The sequence below is a fragment of the Phoca vitulina genome, unplaced genomic scaffold (genome assembly GCF_004348235.1).
Source record: "Phoca vitulina isolate PV1807 unplaced genomic scaffold, GSC_HSeal_1.0 scaffold27, whole genome shotgun sequence".
Lineage (NCBI taxonomy): Eukaryota > Metazoa > Chordata > Mammalia > Carnivora > Phocidae > Phoca > Phoca vitulina.
Window position 1 is genome coordinate 8,054,379 of NW_022589730.1, and position 19,258 is coordinate 8,073,636.

The window sequence follows — 19,258 nt, forward strand, 5'->3', positions numbered from 1 at the left end:
TGGAGGGCAAGTACTCAGAAAAATTAATTAAATATAAAATAAAGATATATAAATGAATACTTGAAAAATGTCAGACTAAAATAAATGAGAGAATGTGACTTAGATTTGGGTGGATCAAAGCTCTGATCCTTCATTCTGAACTGCAATGGATCAAAGATCAGCACAAGAATGTGATAGCTTTTCTTCTGTAAACATCAAAAATGGTCCATCCTTACTTTAAAAAAAATTGGGATAGAATATTCAAAGTAACTTTCCCTTTTAGAAAACTCCAATTATCTAAGATATTGGTTATCTTCCAACTTCTTTATATTTGCAAGTTTATTCTTTGCTTGAAACATTAGAACATCTTACACCTACACAGACTCTTGTAGTATCTCACACTTTCACAAACATAAGTGAATTTGATTCTTATATAAGGCCTGTGTGGGTGAGGTGGGTAAGTAGAGTCCCACCTGGGTCCCATATCACTGGTCAGCACCAAGACAGAACTGCAGCCCATATCTTCTAGATATTATAATATGAAGAATCTGAAAAAGGGTATGAGGTTGAAAATTTGGGGCCAAGCCCCAAAACTGCTGCCCAGAAATTGGATGAGAACTTTCCATTGACAACTGCCCAGAGACATTTCTGACTCTCCCACATAGCATAAATCTGTACTAGAACAGTTTAATATAGATTTCCTTCAAATCTCTTGTTACTCTCCACGGATGACATTCCAACCTTTGCCTTGGCATTTTAAACTACCCATAAAAAGTTACCTGTGACAGGTTTTCTTGACTCTAGGGATTTGAATACCAACTGCTCTGCTCAACAGTTAATACCATCAAACCCGGGTAATGTTTTCTTGCTGCGCTTAGTCACGCTGCCTTAGCATCAAAAATAGGTTTGATCAATGAGATGTCAAGCCAAATTTGTCATTTATTTTTAGTTTTATCAAGACCATAAAATACTGTGAAAAAAATAAAGAAAAAGAGCATGTAGTCCTCCACAGGGACTATTCTAATGAGAACACTAGTTCCTATGCTCTAGGCATGAAAGGTGTTTCTTTACTTAAGGTACAGTTTGCATGTGTCATGAACCATCCCCTCAGTGGTTCAAAACACACCATCTACCTAGGGCAGGGAGCAAGTAGATTCTCACGTGAGCCTGGCCTCCTGCTCAGGTGGAATCAGAGCCTACGTCTGGCTACTTAGGCCTTTCCTTGGGAACCTAAAAAATAACCCTTTCCAGTCACAAGGCCAGTAATATATAGAAGGGGCACTGGCTGAACCTCACAGCTTTCCATGAAAAATCACTTTTAGTAAGGGAATGCCAGCCTTCCTGAAAAAAATTTTATAGAAGCAGCATCAGCATGTATTGGAAATCATTTTCATCAGATAGAGGAGTTTTGATTTATAAGATTTATATAAAAGTTTTGAAAGCTTTTTAAACAATAAATCAAAATCTCAGACCAATTTCCATGCCGTGTCTCTAGAAATCCTTGACATTTCTGTGAAGGGAGACACTATGACTATATTTTCCCTTTTTTATATTTTTATGTCTTGAATATTTCTCAGGACTCCACAATTTTAAATCATCAGGAAAATCACATGCAATTAACATCTCATCTGCACGACTTTACCCGACAGTATTTCTGGTACTCCATAGATGGAGCTGAGAATACCTAGTAGCAATGCTGTTTGGGATCAAAATAAAAATGTTAAGTATGACAAAGTATGTCATGTAAGTATGACACCTTTGTACCGGTGTTCCCTTTAAATACAAAGTCAGCGCATTCCCAGAAGTTAAAGAAATACGTCACTCATTTGTATTAATTCTTTTGCCCTAGGATTCAATAGACAAAACAACCATATAATACTTCAGCGTTTTAATAGTACAGTAGCATGTAGGAATAGAAATAGCAAAAGTAATAAAAGTAGAGGATATATAGTCACATTAATGACAAGTGTAGACAATTTCAGAAAGAGAGAGAGAAACAGAGAGGAAGAGAGAGGCAGAGGGAGGGAGAGAGACATTCTTGCAATTCAGGTATCAGTAGAAGTTCATTTCTTTTCTAACAAAAATTTACCGTGAACTCACTGTAAGCGAGGCACTGTTCTGTGCTAGGAGGTTAGGTGAAAAACACACAGTTTCTGTTGTCTCTAATGTTAGTCTAGTGGGGCGGGCAGGTGAGTCTAAATGTGGTACCCTGCAGGGCTGTGGGTTTGGTCCGTAGGACCTGGGAGCTGTGGCAAAGGCTGAGCAGCTTGGAAGGGATGTGGTCAGGGACCTGCAGGACAAGCAGAAAGAAGGGGAGGGCATATGTACATGTGAGTGTGTGTGTGCGCGTGTGTGGCAGTGTATGTGTGAACGTGTGTGTTTGCTAGTGTGGGGGTATTTGTGTGTATCTGTGTGTGAGAGAGTCTGTGACGTGTGTATATGAGTGTGTTTTAGTGTGTGTGGGTATTTGTGACAGTATGTGTGAGTGTGAATGTGTCAGTGTATGAGAGTGTGTGTCTGCATGTGAGAATGTGTGAGGGCATGTGTTAGTGTGTGTGTGTGAGGGTATGTGAGGGTATGTGAATGTGTTTGTGCGAGTGTGCCGGAGGAACGATGCTGGACTGAGGAGGGTGGCCAGGGGCCAAGATGGAAAGGTGTCTCCTGGGATCCTGTGAGCAGCTAGGGACAGCCCGGAGTTCATGCAGCAAACTCTGAGAAACAGTCAGCACTCTGTCCTTTCTCTTCATAGTGTTGTAGTACAGGAGTGCCTCCCAGATCCATGGGTTCAGTTACTCAAAGGTGGTTGGAACCAGATGATCCTCCTCTGATACAGCATCAGGAGGTCAAAGTCGCCTAACGCTACATCACATCGCCTACGTCACTCGCCTCCCCTCATCTCCTCACGTGGGCATCTTATCATCTCACATCATCACAAGGAGAAGGGTAAGTACCGCACAAGATATCTTGAGGGGCACCTGGGTGGTCCTTAAGCGTCTGCCTTCGGCTCAGGTCATGATCCCAGGGTCCTGGGATCGAGCCCCGCATCGGGCTCCCTGCTCTGCAGGAAGCCTGCTTCTCCCTCTCCCACTCCCCCTGCTTGTGTTCCCTCTCTCGCTGTGTCTCTCTCTGTCAAATAAATACATTAAATCTTTAAAAAAAAGACATCTTGAGAGAGACCACATTCACATAGCTTTCATTACAGTATATTATAATTATTCTATTTTATTATTGTTGTTAATCTTACTGTGCCTAATTTGTAATAAAACTTTATCATGGGTATGTGTGTCTAGGAAAAAACAGTCTAATAGGGTGTGGTTCTACCCCTGGTTTCAGGCATCCACTGGTATCTTGGAATGTGCCCCCCATGGAAAAGGGGGGGTTGTACTATTTAGTTCAAGCCTTTATCTCAAAAGTATTAAGCTTTGTAATCTGCATACTTGATCGAACAGTTTTGCTGCAGATAAGCTGAATTTGTCTAAGTATTAGACAATGATTTGGCTTTTTAAAACCCATTTTTGATAGTCACCTTTCAAATAATTATACCTATGCTTTTTATTTGTTCTTTCTTAGGAAAACTATGTATTGAAATCCTTTAAACTTTTATGGCGTGTTAATTTATTTTGTCTCATCATTATTTAACTAGTGTTTTTTGCTGAATTATCTTCCATATTTTATTTCCTCTATTTTATTTTTGCAGAACAGAGGAGATTAAATACAAATGCAATCATCAAAACCCACTGCATTTTAAAATGTTTATTTTCCCACAGACTCAGTGCCTTTTGTCTTTCATTTTATCTTTCAAACTTCTACCTACATATAGTGTATAAATAATTAAATTTCTTTATGGCTGCCTGGGTGGCTCAGTTGGTTGAGCTTCCTACTCTTGATTTCCGCTTAGGTCGTGATCTGGTGGGTCATGGGATCCAGCCCCAAGTAGGGCTCCCCACTCACCGGGGAGTCCGCTTGTCCCTCTCCCTCCCCCCGCTTGCACACTCACTCTCTTCTTTCTCTCCCTCTGTCTCTATCTCAAATAAATAAAAAAAAAATCAAATTTCTTTAAAGAGGAATATAGGCACAAAAATGTTTTATGATGCTTTCTATGTTTTCTCTTCATGATGGAAGTGCTTTTTCATTAAGGTGTCTTTTGCAGATAGCTTGCAGGTATGCTCAAATTTTTAATTCAGGTAAGTAACTTTTTCTCTAGAACTGACGTCCAAATAATGTTTTCATTATGTATAAAATTAGTTAAATGAAGAAGTTTGGTAACTTCCAAAAGAAAAAAGTTGGAAAATGTTTGGGGATAACCAGTCAAATGGAGAAGAGAAGCTGAGTTAAATGAGTGAATTATGGGACGAATGGGTTTATTGATTGTAAGGGAAAAGATCAGGGAAAGTGCAAAATAGAAATACAGTGAACAGAGGAGGGCTCCTCCCTGAGTCTCTTTCCATCCTTCTTTCACAGAATTCTGGGGAGAGAATGGCTGTAACCCTTTGAATCAGAAGAGGTCTTTACATAGCAGACCTTTACTTAATGCTTACTGAATAAATGATTAAATTCGAGCTTTATTACGTTCACTAAATTTAGGCCTTAGGTTAATGATATGAAAGTGAAATGATCCAAAATAGGCTATATTTGAAAACAGTGAAAAATTTTTCATCACATATATAGAAAATAGACTATACGCCAAAATCATATAGCACTAAATAAAATAAAACTTAAAAATAGCATTAAATCACATTTGTGTTAATTTATTGCAAGATTCAGAACTAGTTTTGTATGGAAATAATAAATTATTGTGTTTAGTCCTCACTGGGTTTAGCTTTTCTTTTTTTTTAAATTTTTTATTGTTAAGTTAATCAACATACATTACATCGTTAGTTTTTGATGTAGTGTTCCATGATTCATTGTTTGTGCATAACACCTAGTGCTCCATGCAGAACGTGCCCTCTTTAACAGCCATCACCAGGGTAACCCACCCTCCCACCCCCCTCCCTTCTAGAACCCTCAGTTTGTTTCTCAGAGTCCATCGTCTCTCATGGTTCGTCTTCCCCTCTGATTTCCCCCCCTTCATTCTTCCCCTCCTGCTATCTTTTCTTTTTTTCTTAACATATATTGCATTATTTGTTTCAGAGGTACAGATCTGTGACTCAATAGTCTTGCACACTTCACAGCGCTCACCATAGCACATACCTTCCCCAATGTCTATCACCCAGCCATCCCATCCCTCCGACCCCCCACCACTCTAGCAACCCTCAGTTTGTTTCCTGAGATTAAGAATTCCTCATATCAGTGAGGTCATATGATACATGTCTTTCCCTGATTGACTTATTTCGCTCAGCATAACACCCTCCAGTTCCATCCACGTTGTTGCAAATGGCAAGATCTCATTCCTTTTGATGGCTGCATAATATTCCATTGTATATATACACCACATCTTCCTTATCCATTCATCTGTCGATGGACATCTTGGCTCTTTCCACAGTTTGGCTATTGTGGACATTGCTGCTATAAACAACCGGGTGCACGTACCCCTTCGGATCCCTACATTTGTATCTTTGGGGTAAATACCCAGTAGTGCAATTGCTGGGTCGTAGGGTAGCTCTATTTTCAACTTTTTGAGGAACCTCCATACTGTTTTCCAGAGTGGTTGCACCAGCTTGCATTCCCACCAACAGTGTAGGAGGGTTTCCCTTTCTCCGCATCCCCGCCAACATCTGTTGTTTCCTGACTTATTAATTTTAGCCATTCTGACTGGTGTGAGGTGGTATCTCATTGAGGTTTTGATTTGGATTTCCCTGATGCCAAGCGATGTTGAGCACTTTTTCATGTGTCTGTTGGCCATTTGGATGTCTTCTTCGGAAAAATGTCTGTTCATGTCTTCTGCCCATTTCTTGATTGGATTATTTGTTCTTTGGGTGTTGAGTTTGGTAAGTTCTTTATAGATTTTGGATACTAGCCCTTTATCTGATATGTCATTTGCAAATATCTTCTCCCATTCTGTCGGTTGTCTTCTGGTTTTTTTGACTGTTTCTTTGCTGTGCAGAAGCTTTTTATCTTGATGAAGGCCCAATAGTTCATTTTTGCCCTTGCTTCCCTTGCCTTTGGCGATGTGTCTAGGAAGAAGTTGCTGCGGCTGAGGTCGAAGAGGTTGCTGCCTGTGTTCTCCTTTAGGATGTTGATGGACTCCTGTCTCACATTTAGGTCTTTCATCCATTTTGAGTCTATTTTTGTGTGTGGTGTAAGGAAATGGTCCAGTTTCATTCTTCTGCATGTGGTTGTCCAATTTTCCCAACACCATTTGTTGAAGAGACTGTCTTTTTCCCATTGGACATTCTTTCTAGCTTTATCAAAGATTAGTTGACCATAGAGTTGAGGGTCCATTTCTGGGCTCTCTATTCCGTTCCATTGATCTATGTGTCTGTTTTTGTGCCAGTACCATACTGTCTTGATGATGGCAGCTTTGTAATAGAGCTGGAAGTCTGGTATTGTGATGCCGCCAGCTTTGCTTTTCTTTTTCAACATTCCTCTGGCTATTCGGGGTCTTTTCTGGTTCCATACAAATTTTAGGATTATTTGTTCCATTTCTTTGAAAAAAGTGGATGGTATTTTGATGGGGATTGCATTGAATGTGTAGATTGCTCTAGGTAGCATTGACATCGTCACAATATTTGTTCTTCTAATCCATGAGCATGGAAAGTTTTTCCATTTCTTTGTGTCCTTCTCAGTTTCTTTCATGAGTATTTTATAGTTTTCTGAGTACAGATCCTTTGCCTCTTTGGGTAGATTTATTGCTAGGCATCTTATGGTTTTGGGTGCAATTGTAAATGGGATCGACTCATTATTTCTCTTTCTTCTGTCTTGTTGTTGGTGTATAGGAATGCCACTGATTTCTGTGCATTGATTTTCTATCCTGCCACTTTACTGAATTCCTGTATGAGTTCTAGCAGTTTTGGGGTGGAGTCTTTGGGTTTTCCACATAAAGTATCATATCATCTGCAAAGAGTGAGAGTTTGACTTCTTTGCCGAGTTGGATGCCTTTTATTTCTTTTTGTTGTCTGATTGCTGTGGCTAGGACTTCTAATACTATGTTGAATAGCAGTGGTGATAGTGGACATCCCTGCCGTGTTCCTGACCTTAGGGGGAAAGCTCTCAGTTTTTCCCCATTGAGAATGATATTCGCTGCATGTTTTTCATAGATGGCTTTTATGATATTGAGGTATGTACCCTCCATTCCTATACTCTGAAGAGTTTTGATCAAGAAAGGATGCTGTACTTTGTCAAATGCTTTTTCTGCATCTGTTGAGAGGATCATATGATTCTTGTTCTTTCTTTTGTTAATGTATTTTATCACGTTGATTGATTTGTGGATGTTGAACCAACCTTGCAGCCCAGGAATAAATCCCACTTGGTCGTGGTGGATAAGCCTTTTAATGTACTGTTGGATCCTATTGGCTAGTATTTTGGTGAGAATTTTTGCATCCATGTTCATCAAGGATATTGTTCTGTAATTCTCCTTTTTGATCTGTGGGTCTTTGGTTTTGGGATCAAGGTAATGGTGGCCTCATAAAACGAGTTTGGAAGTTTTCCTTCCATTTCTCTTTTTTGGAACAGTTTCAGAAGAATAGGTATTAATTCTTCTTTAAATGTTTGTTAGAATTCCCCTGGGAAGCCATCTGGCCCTGGGCTTTTGTTTGTTGGGAGATATTTGATGACTGCTTCAATTTCCTTAGTGGTTATAGGTCTGCTCAGGTTTTCTATTTCTTCCTGGTTCAGTTTTGGTAGTTGATACATCTCTAGGAATGCACCTATTTCTTCCAGATTATCTAATTTGCTGGCATGTAGTTCGGTCATAATATGTTCTTATAATTGTTTGTATTTCTTTGGTGTTGGTTGTGATCTCTCCTCTTTCATTCATGATTTTGTTGATTTGGGTCATTTCTCTTTTCTTTTTGATAAGTCTGGCCAGCGGTTTATCAATCTTGTTAATTCTTTCAAAGAACCACCTCCTAGTTTTGTTGATCTGTTCTACTGTTCTTTTGGTTTCTATTTCATTGATTTCTGCTCTGATTATTATTTCTCTTCTCCTGCTCGGTTTAGGCTTTATTTGCTGTTTTTTCACTAGCTCCTTTAGGTGTAGGGTTAGGTTGTGTATTTGAGACCTTTCTTGTTTCTTGAGAAAGGCTTGTATTGCTATATACTTTCCTCTTAGGACTGCCTTTGCTGCATCCCAAAGATTTTGAACAGTTGTGTTTTCATTTTCATTGGTTTCCATGCATTTTTTAAATTTTTCTTTAATTTCCTGGTTGACCCATTCATTCTTTAGTAGTATGCTCCTTAGCCTCCATGTATTTGAGTTCTTTCCGACTTTCCTCTTGTGATTGAGTTCTAGTTTCAAAGCACTATCGTCTGAAAATAGGTAGGGAATGATCCCAATCTTTTGGTACTGGTTGAGACCTGATTTGTGACCTAGGATGTGATCTATTCTGGAGAATGTTCCATGGGTACTAGAGAAGAATGTGTATTCCATTGCATTGGGATGGAATGTTCTGAATATGTCTGTGATGTCCATTTGGTCCAGTGTGTCATTTAAAGTCTTTATTTCCTTGTTCATCTTTTGCTTAGATGATCTGTCCATTTCAGTGAGGGGGGTGTTAAAGTCCACCACTATTATTGTATTGTTGTCAATGTGTTTCTTTGCTTTTGTTATTAATTGCCTTATATAATTGGCTGCTCCCATGTTAGGGGCATAGATATTTACAATTGTTAGATCTTCTTGTTGGATAGACCCTTTCAGTAGGATATAGTGTCCTTCCTCATCTCTGATTACAGTCTCTGGTTTAAAATCTAATTTGTCTGATATAAGGATTGCCACCCCAGCTTTCTTTTGGTGTCCATTAGCATGGTAAATGGTTTTCCACCCCCTCACTTTCAATCTGGGGGTGTCTTTGGGTCTAAAATGAGTCTCTTGCAGACAACATATCGATGGGTCTTGTTTTTTAATCCAATCTGATAGCCTGTGTCTTTTGATTGGGGCATTTAGCCCATTTACATTCAGGGTAATTATTGAAAGATATGAATTTAGTGCCATTGTATTGCCTGTAAGGTCATTGTTACTCTATATTGTCTGTGTTCCTTTCTGGTCTATGTTGCTTTTAGGCTCTCTCTTTGCTTAGAGGACCCCTTTCAATATTTCTTGTAGGACTGGTTTCGTGTTTGCAAATTCCTTTAGTTTTTGTTTGTCCTGGAAGCTATTGATCTCTCCTTCTATTTTCAATGACAGCCTAGCTGGATATAGTATTCTTGGCTGCATATTTTTCTCATTAGTGCTCTGAATATATCCTGCCCTTCCTTTCTGGCCTGCCAGGTCTCTGTGGATAGGTCTGTTGCCAATCTAATGTTTCTACCATTGTAGGTTACAGATCTCTTCTGAGATCTCTGAGTATCGTAAGTTTTACTATTAGGTGTCAGGGTGTTTTACTCTTAGATGTCAGGGTGTTTTACTGATTTTGAGAGGGGTTCTCTGTGCCTCCTGGATTTTGATGCCTGTTTCCTTCCCCAATTTAGGGAAGTTCTCTGCTATAATTTGCTCCAATATGCCTTCTGCCCCTCTCTTTCTTTCTTCTTCTTCTGGGATCCCAATTATTCTAATGTTGTTTCGTCTTATGGTATCACTTATCTCCCAAATTCTGCCCTTGTGATCCAGTAGGTGTTTATCTCTCTTTTTCTCAGCTTCTTTATTTTCCATCATTTGGTCTTCCATATCACTGATTCTCTCTTCTGCCTCATTTATCCTAGCAGTTAGCGCCCCCATTTTTGATTGCACCTCATTAATAGCCTTTTTGATTTTGACTTGGTTAGATTTTAATTCTTTTATCTCTCCAGAAAGGGTTTCTCTAATAACTTCCATGCTTTTTTCAAGCCCAGCTAGTATCTTTAAAATCATGATTCTGAACTCTAGGTCAGACATTGTATTAATATCCATATTGAGTAGGTCCCTGGCAGTCGGTACTACCTCTTGTTCTTTTTGTTGAGGTGATTTTTTCTGTCTTGCCATTTTGTCTTCCAGAAAGTGGTCTCTTTTCTGTTCAGAGAGTTGTTGCTATTCTTTTCTTCGATCCCCTGTTGAGTTTATAGGTGTTCAGAATGGTTTTATCCCTATCCAGCTGAATTCCTGAGAACGGACAAAATCCAGGTCTCCTACTCCTCTGCCATCTTGCTCCACCCCCTGGGTTTAGCTTTTCTTAATAATCTTGGGAAAATGTAGGTAAAATAATCCTCATGTCTTCACCAAAACAAGTAATCCTTAAGTATTATATCTAATTCTTATCTTCCGTGCAGATTTGCTATGATTTGGTGATAAATGTTGTTTTTATATTATTAAAGCCTTTTTAAATAATGCTTTGCTGGAAAGTGAAGAGAAATGTCTCCTCATGCAGACTCATGCTTAAAGAATACAAACATCCTTCATATTGCTATTGGAAATTTATAGAACTGTTAAAATATATGATGTTTTGATGATGATTTTCATTCCTGAAAATTGGCACCTACTTGTTACTTAAGTGGCCTTGTTGATATTTTATGAACTTTTCTTTTTCTTTTCACTTTTTTTCTGCAGTAGGAAGACAAGAAACAAGTTAAAACCTAAACATGTGTTTCAGCAAATATGTGTCTCTGTTTTGAGGTCACAGGAATGAGCTTGATTTGTTGGAGTCAGATTGGTAGAATTGATCAGTTTCAAGATTGAAGAACTTTTAGTTTTCTTTTCTGAGCAGCAAGTACATTTATTCCCTTTCCCTGAAGTGCCTTCGTTTGCCCTTTCCACATTCCCTCACACCCAATAATCCTTTAAAACTTGTTTTCAGATGGGATATCTTCAGTTTAGCTCCTTCAGACCCATGGTTGGACGGGACACCTTCCTTCTCCATTTCCACAGCGCTCCAGACATACTTTTCACATACCCCCTACATATCATGAGTTATCTGTCTGCCTTCTCATCAGCATATTTAAGATATTGGAGTGTGGGAGACATTGATTCAGTTGCTCTAGATCCTGGAATGGCACCTCGATATAGAAACTAATTAATAAATGTGGAATAAGTAAACAGATGGGATTTGCAGTTAATTCCCAGAAATTTAAGACGCATTCTAGAACCAAATGCAGATAATTTGGGCAGTAGTCTACTTGCTGGTTGTTTTGAAGTCTCTACTCATCCCCATTTAAGGGAAGATTAAAACTTTGCTACTCACAGCTAGCTTATCTAGATAAAACACATCTTTGATTAGGCAGGGGAAGGGAGAAATAGCAAATATAGTTTCCTATTGAACTTTAGTAATTCTAAAATATCTCCCATTCAACATGTTTCTGATTTTATTAAGTTGTCTTTTTCTTTTACCTTATTAGTGGTATTTATGCCAGGATGGCAGTCTTGTGTAAATCCCTCTGATTCTATATGTGATAAACACTTGATCAAATTTTTAGGGATATGAGGATGGAATCTTAGTAAAGGTCAACTTAGAACCAAGGAAATGAGTTTTACCTAAGTTAATTCCATCTTTTATGCACACAATTGTAACTTATTTTCCTTTATTTCACAGCAGTTTGATACATCAAATTTTTGAATTCAGAATAGGACACTTTATTCTGCTATTTCTCTCCTTTTGTGATTTGGAGGAGTAAGGTTAGGCTTTCAGATGTGGCTAATGAGAACATTGCTTCTGCCTATCCTTCAAAGTAAAAAATGACAAATAGCAGCAAATGACAGAATCATTAAATGTGCTGCTCTTTAGCCTGGCAGGAATTTGTTGCAAAATGCTTTAATGTAGAGGTTAGTAAATGACACAAGAGCTTAAAACAATTCAGAGAAAATAAGAGAGTACACAAATCAACACAAATAGTCTGAAAATGATATACTCTTGTGTGTGTGTGTGTGTGTGTGTGTGTGTGTTGTAAAGCTGGAAACAGGACGTTACACATTACAAGAAAACAGGGTTAAAAAGAATCCTTTGCAATGACACTGAAGCCCAGCTTGAGTATAAGAGCATTTCTGTGATGGAAAGCCAGCATCAGGATGGAATACTTTACAATCTGTGGAATTCTTAATAGATACCAACAGAATATTTGATGCACACATTTTAAGCTTCTTACAAGAACAATTATGAAACAGGGGACTTTTTGAGGAAGAGATGCTGTCAAGAGATTTCATCTTAGTGATGTTTTCATAAAGTCTAAAAGAAATTCCTTTCTATGTAACAATCATGAGGTGCTTGGGAGTGGTGAGGAAAACAAGAAAGAGAAGAGCTATGTGCTGGAATATGAAAATATTGCCAGTGCTGTGGTTTTTAAAGACTACAGTCTAAAATCATATAGGGATCTAAAACTTCCTATCTACACAGCCAAATTTATTACCAAAGCATTTGAATATAGCTCATATTGAGTATGGAATTGAATTTGGCCAATAATCCCAATAAGCTTAGAAGTGTATACATCCCCAGAGCTTCTAGAAAGGAATATAGCCTTGTTGACACCTTACTTTTTGCCAAGTGAGAGTTGTGTTGCACTTCTGTTCTTTAAAAATGTGAGATAGTACATTTGTATTGTTTTAAGCTGCTGTGTGTGGTGACTTGGTATGTTATCACTGAAGACCAAAACCAATACAAAGGCCAAACAGTCTATTCTTCTCTATTAGGAAAACTTCCAAGCAAACAAATTAATTTAATGGAATTTGATCCATAAAAAAATTAGAAATATATATATATACTTATACACATATAAATAGATAGATAGATAGAATACAATGTGATTAGGTTTGCTTGAAGCTTAAGAAATTAAGGATTTCCTAATTATTAAAATTGGGGTAATGAAGTCTCAAGACAGAGAATACAGATGCTACAAGAGCTAAACAAAAAAACCCAGTGGGGCAAATAGAGGAGGGTCTGAGGGAGAGTTGGAACCACCACCAGAAAGATGAGATCCACTGTGGATCTACAGACACTAAGAGAGGACTGGGTAGATGGGTCCATGATCTATAAGGAAGGGATGTGAAAGGGTGTGTGAGGTAAGGGACCAGATGCCACAGAGCAGGCACACATGATTTAAAGGCACACACTGGTTTGAGGGGGGCCAGAGTATTTTCAGGACAGTCTTCTAGTTTCATGGCCTCCGAGGTAGAATGAAGGCAAAAGGAAGGAAGACGTACCCTGCAGCAACTGGGTAGTAAAGGAAAACTGGTTATCCATAGGCAAACAATGAAAATGCATCGCAGTCTCACACTGTACACAAAAATCAATTCCAAGTGGATTAAAGACTTGAAGGTAACCCTGAGACCATGAAAGCCCTAGAGGAAAACAGAGAGGGTAAGCTCCTTGACATTGGTTTTGGCAATGATTTTCTGGATTGGACACCAAAAGCATAGGCAACAAAATAAAAATAAAAAAGTGGAATTACATCAACTTAAAAAGCTTCTGCATAGCAAACAAAATCATCAACAAGAGGAAAAGGCAACCTACAGAATGGAAAAAAAAATTGCAAACCACATATCTTATTGGTTAATATTCAAAATATTCAAGGAACTCATATAAATCAAGAGCAACAAAACAGATAGACCAATTAAAAAAAGTGGACAAAGGGCCCGAATGGACATTTTTCCAAAGAAGACATCCAAATGGCCAATGAAATAAAAGACAGATTGAGTATGTGCAAGGAAAAATAGGAGAGAGGAGACATGCATTAGAGTTGGAATACGGGTAAATATAAAACTCTATTCACAAGGTTTTGGTTTGTGTTTTATAAAGGGAATAAGATAGATGTCACAGTAGCTGGAGGGGAAGTGAGATCAAGAATTTAGTGACATAAAAAAAGGGTAACAGGGTTTGTGCAGGTGTGTGAGAAGTTAGTAGTGCCATATACAGAGCTCCATGGGGATTAGATTCTGGAGATGAGAGATTCTCATGGTAACTGACATAACAATGACAAAGTCACGTTTACATGAGTCCTGCGGGCCCCATGTTGATAGTATGGTGACACAGAGGGTGCTGAAGGGAGATAGGGATGGGAGGTCTTTTTTGGAGCACACAGTGTTCTGGGCCTCCTAGTGGCTCCTGTTGATGAAGGTGGAGTCTGCAGAAGGGCGAATTTATTCCCAGATCAGTGAGATATTTCCTCATGACTGCAGATTAAGTCCTCCATGGGTCGTCTCATGCTGAGTTCACAGACAGTCTTCTAATCCCTACTGAAAGCAGACTGCCAAGGGGTGTCTCCGTGATTTTTACAGAAGGGCACTGGGCCATCAGGGGGCAGTTATGTCTTACTCAACCTGTTTAACAAAACTTGGGGTCATCTTTGACTTCATTCAATACCTTCCATCAAGTCTTATCATTCAATCCAATCAAGCAATCAGTAATTTTTTATCTGCATTATGTGCACAGCACCATTTAATGTCCCGGGAATAAATAAAGTCTGTTTCTCTTCGTCTTGCTCACGTTCTAATGGAAATAGGCAATGCAGCAGCAGAAAGGATTCATTTAGGTAGTAGAGTCAGGCATTGGTGGGAGCTTTTTTAGTGTGGTCAAAGAAATCTTATCTATAGAGAGGATACTGTCAAATGTAACATTGAAATATTTCTCACAAATTACTTCCCCCATTTCTACTGCTACAGTTCTTTGTTTCTTTATCACTGCTGGACCTTCTTATAGCAATCATGCCCACATCTAATCCATATGAAACACTTTAGCACCCTGAACTGATGCTGTCATTCTATTTCCCATTTTAAGCCTCTTCGTACTTCCTAATATTTATGTATTTTATTATCCTATCTTTCCTGGAGTACGGAACACAGCATTCTAACATGCCTCCTTCTCTTCATTGCTCCCTCTGTAACAGACATTAATGCTATTCACCAAATTTTTTAGTTTTTTCCCCTTAGGGCTTATAGTATGATGGCACTTTCTTGTACCATTAACACATGGTGTAGTCACTGGTTTGACCAATGAATTATGAGTAGAAATTCTTTGTGATACTTCTGTATGAAAGTTGTAAGAGCTAGGTGTACAATTCTTTCTGTTCCCTTCCCATTGATGCAGTGATATAAAAGCAAGTAACAAAATAGTGCTTGTGTAAGTCTAGATTCCTGATGTCCATGATTAACAGAGCCATGCTACAGACGCCCAGGATATGTGAAAAAAGGTTTTGATGGGTGAAGGCACTGAGATTTGTGTATTTTTATGGCTACATACCTAGTGTTTCGTAATTTAAAAAAAAAAAAAGATGGACAAAAAAAATAGAAGTGGGGTGATGCTATCACACACACAAAATTAAATGGTGTCATTGTCTTGGTGGTCAGTCAGCAAGGGATAAGGACACTCTCAAGGAACATGTGAAAGATGCTGATCCATCATGCAGTGGTAAACTATTTGGTTAAAATATCACCTGCCATAACTTGGTGATGGCATTAGAAAACTCGATGAAGTATGGAGAGTGGTTGGAAATAGAATATTGGCAGCTAGTGTTAGTGGCTGTAGCTGCATTTGGCAAGGTATTAAGGAAATGAATTGGTTAGTTTGCACATAAAAGGACTAAAAGGAAATAGACTGTATCCAAAAAATTGGAGACTTTCCAGGTTGAAAAAGGCAACTGCTTCTCAACTCCAAGTTAACTCCAATAACAATAAAAATGGTAAGACTGAGTTACATACTCTTTCTTTTTTTTTTTTTTTAAGATTTTATTTATTTATTTGACAGAGAGAGACACAATGAGAGAGGCAACAGAAGCAGGGGGGTGGGAGAGGGAGAAGCAGGCTCCCCGCGGAGCAGGGAGCCCGATGTGAGGCTCGATCCCAGGACCCTGGGATCATGACCTGAGCTGACGACAGACACTTAATGACTGAGCCACCCAGGTGCCCCCATACTCTTTCTTGAAACCTCTGAATGGCTGAAAATTCCTTGGAGTAAAGGGCCAGTCAAGGGTGTGATGCCCAGTGTATCTGTTCATTTGGAGAAATGGCTTTGGGAGAAGAAACCAAAGGGCTGGTTCTCCTACAAACCTGACCGCTCAAGATCTGAACAAGAAACAGCAGGAAGTCTAGAATTCAAGGGAAGCATTTCTAGGAAAGAAATGCGGACATAACTATTGGCACATGGAACTAAGTAAAGTCACATAAATTAAAAATCTAAAAAAAAAAATCTGCTATGCTTTTAAAAAGAGTTGCATTATGAAAAAAATATGAAGCTGCTCTAAAAACAGTGAATGCATGGCTTTTGGAGCTTGTATACCACACTTGAGTTTCTAGGGCAGAAAGCTGTCTGAGAACATTTCTCAGCTCCTAAAGAAGTTATGTACTCCCATGTTTACTTCAAATGTGGAGTCAAAGCAGAAAACAGAGATCAGGGAACTCCCAGAAGATCATGGGTTTCAGGTTACAATGTATTGGTGTCCCCCAGGGAGAAACATTGGCACCTAATCAAGTAAAAGACCCTATCCCACATAGTAGGGGGCCTCTGCAACAGTGTTTATCCTGTCTCATGCCATGACTATGCATTGGTGTGGGGGCCATAGATTTCTACCCTGAAAAGCCGCATCTGGACCCGCTGCAGGGAAAACTGTGTATCCAACTGGATGTTGGGATTGGAGGAAGCATCAGAGCTGTGTCCTTTGGGGAGGAGTGAATGCATTTTGTATTTAGGAAGAAAATTCACTGGATATTTGGTAACCAGAAGCATGGATAGTGGGATTCCTTTGTACTGTTTATTTGGTAACCTTCTTCATTTAGGCATATGGCAAAATGGCATTTTCTCCCTTTGGAATTAGTTGTTGAGTAAATTAGAAAGAATATAATACTTCCAGGACATCTGGGTGGATCAGTTAGTTAAGTGTCTGACTCTTAGAGTGATTTCCACTCAGATGGGGCTCTGTGCTCAGTGGGGAGTCTGCTTCTCTTCTCTCTCTCTGCCCCTCCCCACACACTCTCTCTCTAAATAAATAAAATCTTTAAAAAAAAGAAAGAATAAAATATTTTCCATAATGTTCCCTCTAAATAGACACAGCTTGAGCCACTCTGAAAGCATACAGGACAAACAATGTCTGCAGTTAGGAGATGAGATGAATGTAGTGAGTATCTTTGCTTATCTCTAAAAAGAACATGCTAGTGGTTTTGACCATTACATAAGCTGGAATTCTTATTTCATTCTAATCGTACATTCACAAAAGAAGAAAGCATGAGGACCACTCATGTTGAAATTCAAATAATTAATGAGGAACATAAAAGTGATAATTATTCGATAATTTGCAGAAAGATGATCATTAAGCTCTATATGTTCTATTCATATGATCATAAGTATTGTACAGCTTATAAAGGTAGCTTTTCAAAAGTCAGTATCAAAAGGAACATATAATAAATATTATTGAAATTAATTTTACATTCATTGCAAATAAAGATCAGATATTATTCACAGAAAAGTACTTACATAGGTGTGAAAAATTATTTAGTAGTAAAGTTTTTTTTAAAAAATACAGAAATCATGAAAGAACCCAACTGATTAGTTATAATTAAAAAAAAAAAAAAAACTACAAGAGGGGTGCCTGGGTGGCTCAGTTGGTTAAATGGCTGCCTTGGGCTGGGGTCATGATCCCAGGGTCCTGGGATTGAGCTCTGCATCGGGCTCCCTGCTCAGCGGGGAGTCTGCTTCTCCCTCTCCCTCTGCCCCTCACCCCCCCAACTGGCCCCCAGCTCCTGCACACTCTTTTTCTCTCTCAAATAAATAAATAAAATCTTTAATAAAAACACTAGAAGAATTTTAAATATTAGATCCTGAAATTAATATACGTTTTTGATGCATAGATTTTAAATTTCAATCTTTATTTTCTATCACCTTTGTGACCGAATTCAAATATTACATAATAATTTATTGAAAAACATATTTGTTCAAACCTGGTGGCATCACAATTCCAGACTTAAAGCTCTATTACAAAGCTGTAATCATCAAGACAGTATGGTACTGCCACAAAAACAGACACATCAATCAATGGAATAGAATAGAGAACCCATAAATGGACCCTCAACTCTATGGCCAACTAATCTTCAACAAAACAAGAAAGAATATCCAATGGAAAAAAGACAGTCTCTTCAAAAATGGTGTTGGGAAAATTGGACAGCTAAATGCAGAAGAATGAATCTGGACCATTTCCTTACACCACATACAAAAATAGACCCAAAATGGATGAAAGATCTAAATGTGAGACAGAAATCCACCAAAATCCTAGAGGAGACCAAAATACTCACCAAAATACTAGCCAGTAGGATCCAACAGTACATTAAAAGGATTATTCACTACAACCAAGTGGGATTTATTCCTGGGCTGCAAGGTTGGTTCAACATCCACAAATCAATCAGTGTGATACAATACATTAATAAAAGAAAGAACAAGAACCATATGATCCTCTCAATAGCTGCACAAAAAGCATTTGACAAAGTACAGCATCCTTTCTTGATTAAAACTCTTCAGAGTATAGGGATAGAGGGTACATACCTCAATATCATAAAAGCCATTTATTAAAAACCCACAGTGATTATCATTCTCAATGGGGAAAAACTAAGAGCTTTTCCCCTAAGGTCAGGAACACGGCAGGGATGTCCACTATCACCACTGCTATTCACATAGTACTAGAAGTCCTAGCCACAGCAATCAGACAACAAAAAGAAATAAAAAGCATCTGAATCGGCAAAGAAGAAGTCAAACTCTCACTCTTTGCAGACTATATGATACTTTGTGTGAAAAACCCAAAAGACTCCACACCAAAACTGCTAGAACTCATACAGGAATTCAGTAAAGTGGCAGGATATAAAATCAATGCACAGAAGTCAGTGGCATTCCTATACACCAACAACAAGACAGAAGAAAGAGAAATTAAGGAGTCGATCCCATTTACAATTGCACCCAAAACCATAAGATACCTAGGAATAAATCTACCCAAAGAGGCAAAGAATCTGTACTCAGAAAACTATTGAATACTCATGAAAGAAATTGAGGAAGACACAGAGAAATGGAAAAACGTTCCATGCTCATGGATTAGAAGAACAAATACTGTGAAAATGTCAATGCTACCTAGAGCAATCTACACATTTAATGCAATCCCTATCAAAATACCATCGACTTTTTTCAAAGAAATGGAACAAATAATCCTAAAATTTGTATGGAACCAGAAAAGACCCCGAATAGCCAGAAGAATATTGAAAAAGAAAAGCAAAGCTGGTGGCATCACAATTCCGGACTTCAAGCTCTATTATAAA

At 38.5% G+C, this 19,258-nt stretch overlaps 1 protein-coding gene across 1 annotated transcript in view; it reads right to left on the reverse strand.

Annotated features, from left to right (window-relative positions):
• The window catches only part of DOK6 (docking protein 6), a 373,232-nt gene that overhangs the window by 167,415 nt on the left and 186,559 nt on the right, over window positions 1–19,258 (reverse strand). The gene's annotated exons all lie outside the window — the stretch shown is intronic.